Source organism: Wasmannia auropunctata, unplaced genomic scaffold (genome assembly GCF_000956235.1).
Source record: "Wasmannia auropunctata unplaced genomic scaffold, wasmannia.A_1.0 LD336074.1, whole genome shotgun sequence".
NCBI lineage: Eukaryota > Metazoa > Arthropoda > Insecta > Hymenoptera > Formicidae > Wasmannia > Wasmannia auropunctata.
The window spans coordinates 4,374,458-4,377,107 of NW_012026816.1; positions in this window are offsets into that span (position 1 = coordinate 4,374,458).

Sequence of the window (2,650 nt, forward strand, 5' to 3'; positions counted from 1 at the left end):
TTTTTTAATCACCCATCAACAAAACTTTTTCTCTAAATCACGAACGGGACAAAGTAATTTTTAGATTTTTTGTCGCTGAAAATGGATTAGTAAAAGAAAAATTGCAAATGATAAAATAAAAATAAATAAAATATTGAGAACTAAATCTTCAATTTTAAGTATGATACGAATTTAAGTATGATACGAATAAAAGTATCGTTAAAACACTATAAAGAAAATACTTATTGTGAAAAATATTTTCTCAGCCAGGCTATTTTTCGTAATAAATTCTTCATAGTGTTTTTAAGATGCTTATTTGCATCGTACTTAAAAAATTGGAAATTAATTTAGTTGTGATCTCACTATTTCTGCTTTAGTGTATGACTGCGTTTCAAGTTGGACATTTAATTCGGCGCACAGTTGAAATAGCTGAACAATGGATTTAAAATATATTACGTAATTGTTTATTTAATCTTCAATATACAATTTTATATTTTAATATGTTACGCATTGAATGTTTAATAGATTGCTTTCATGCATTTTATATTAGAATATTTTTACCACGCTGCGATCGGTCCTAAAAATATATTTAGTTGATCAATGTAGTCTGAAAATCTAAACACGAAGGCAGTATATAGTATATACCATTTGTCTTATCTTACTTTTCCTTAAATTTTATTATTTTTAAAATTAATACTATTTCTCTTATCTTACTTTTATTCATTGATATTTTGTAATATTATACTGATATTAAAAGTAATCATAAATAAACGAGACAAAGCTTAAAAGCGATCTCTTTATCATTGTATGAAAAATTGAGATGCCTACAGCAAAAGTAACCTAACTGTCAAAATTCGATTTTTAAACTAAAAGCGTTATTAACTTATAAAATCATTAATGTTTTCAAATAAGAAACTCAATTTCGATAATTAGATATTTTTGCGATAAGCGCATCAATTATGTCAATATTTAAATGTGAGTCAATGGACAAGGGCACCCCGTAATCGCGCGCGCAATGTACCATGGCTGAGCGCGCGAATTTCAGACACCGTAATAGGATAACTTTAATCGATTATTATTTAAAAAGTATTATAGCCTCGACATTTTCGTATAAGAGTTTTCGTCTTAGAATGCTCTCTAGAATCTGCCAGTGAAAGGACATACGACCTTTCTGGGGCACCCTGTATATATACAGGACAAGGTCACTTTGAATTTTTTAAATGAAACCCCCAATTTTTCATTACATATTCTTATAGCACGCCTCGAGACTTTCCAAAACACATAAATAAAATATTTTTTTATGAAATAAATCTTGAGTTATGAAGCTTGAAAGTTGGAGTACTGTCGGCATTAGCATCATCCAAGGTGTCTAAACACTAACTAAAGATGGCTAAGGTCGTTGGCCTTTATCAATGTCATGATCCTGAACAACATTCAAAAGGTTTTAGCTAGTGTTTGGACACCTTGGATGATGCTAATGCCGACAGTACTCCAACTTTCAAGCTTCATAACTCAAGATTTATTTCATAGAAAAATATTTTATTTATGTGTTTTGGAAAGTTCTTAAGGCGTGCTATACGAATATGTAATGAAAAATTGGGGGTTCCATTTAAAAAATTCAAAGTGACCTTGTCCTGACCTTGACGGCGCCACTCGCGGTCAAACCAATGTTATCATCTTATGTCCCCCTCGAAGTCCGAAAACTTTTGTTTAAACAATTTTGTTGTATAGCGCTTACTTTAGGAGATATTTAGGTGGATCGATTAAAATGGCCCACCCTGTATATATATAATATATTGATATAAACATTTTTTAGAAACTGTTAACAATAAATGTATTATTGTCGCATAAACAGAATAAACAGAATTGTTAATCAGGAGACACGGTAGTGTCTTTTGTTAATTCACATTTAAATTGAACTTATTTATACATTATTTTCACACAAAATCATTTGTAGACTGTATACAGGGTGTTTCCAGTAACTCGAGTAAGAATTTATTAGAATATTTCTGTTTTCAATGACTAAAGGGAAAAGTTCATTTCAAAAAGGCAAAATTCTAAGTACAAAATGTCAAGGTCATAATATTTTTTGAAATTGTCAGGTCATCGCTATTATTTTAAATGATTCCTTCAATTATTCTGCATATAAAAGTATTAAGATAATATCAATAGTTTCTGACATATTTTATTTTGGCCTATTGACATCAAATATAAAATATCATTAACTATTCTGTTTTTGGGAATCGTACCTTAATACTTTTATGCATAGAATAATGAGATAAATGTAAAGAAAACAATTGCTTTTATAGTTACATATTGTAAAAATAAATAAATAAATAATGTAGTACATTACTTACGTTTTAACGGGCCAATGTCCAAGTTAAACTCATAAATCACCTGTATAAAAAAAAATTCTTGTTATAATTAACTTAAGAACACAATAATTTGAATTTGATTTGTCAAGATTGAGAATAAAATTATTTATTTGCCGTTTTAGCAATATTTTAGCGTATATGAATATTTCTGAAAAGTATTCCAATTCGTCTAAAAATTCTAAGAAACTTTTTTACCAGGCTAATGTTAATAAATGAATGAAACTACTTATTATAAAATTTTAATGTTATATGATTCCTCTAATTATTCTGTTTATAAAAGTATCAAGATTAAGCTA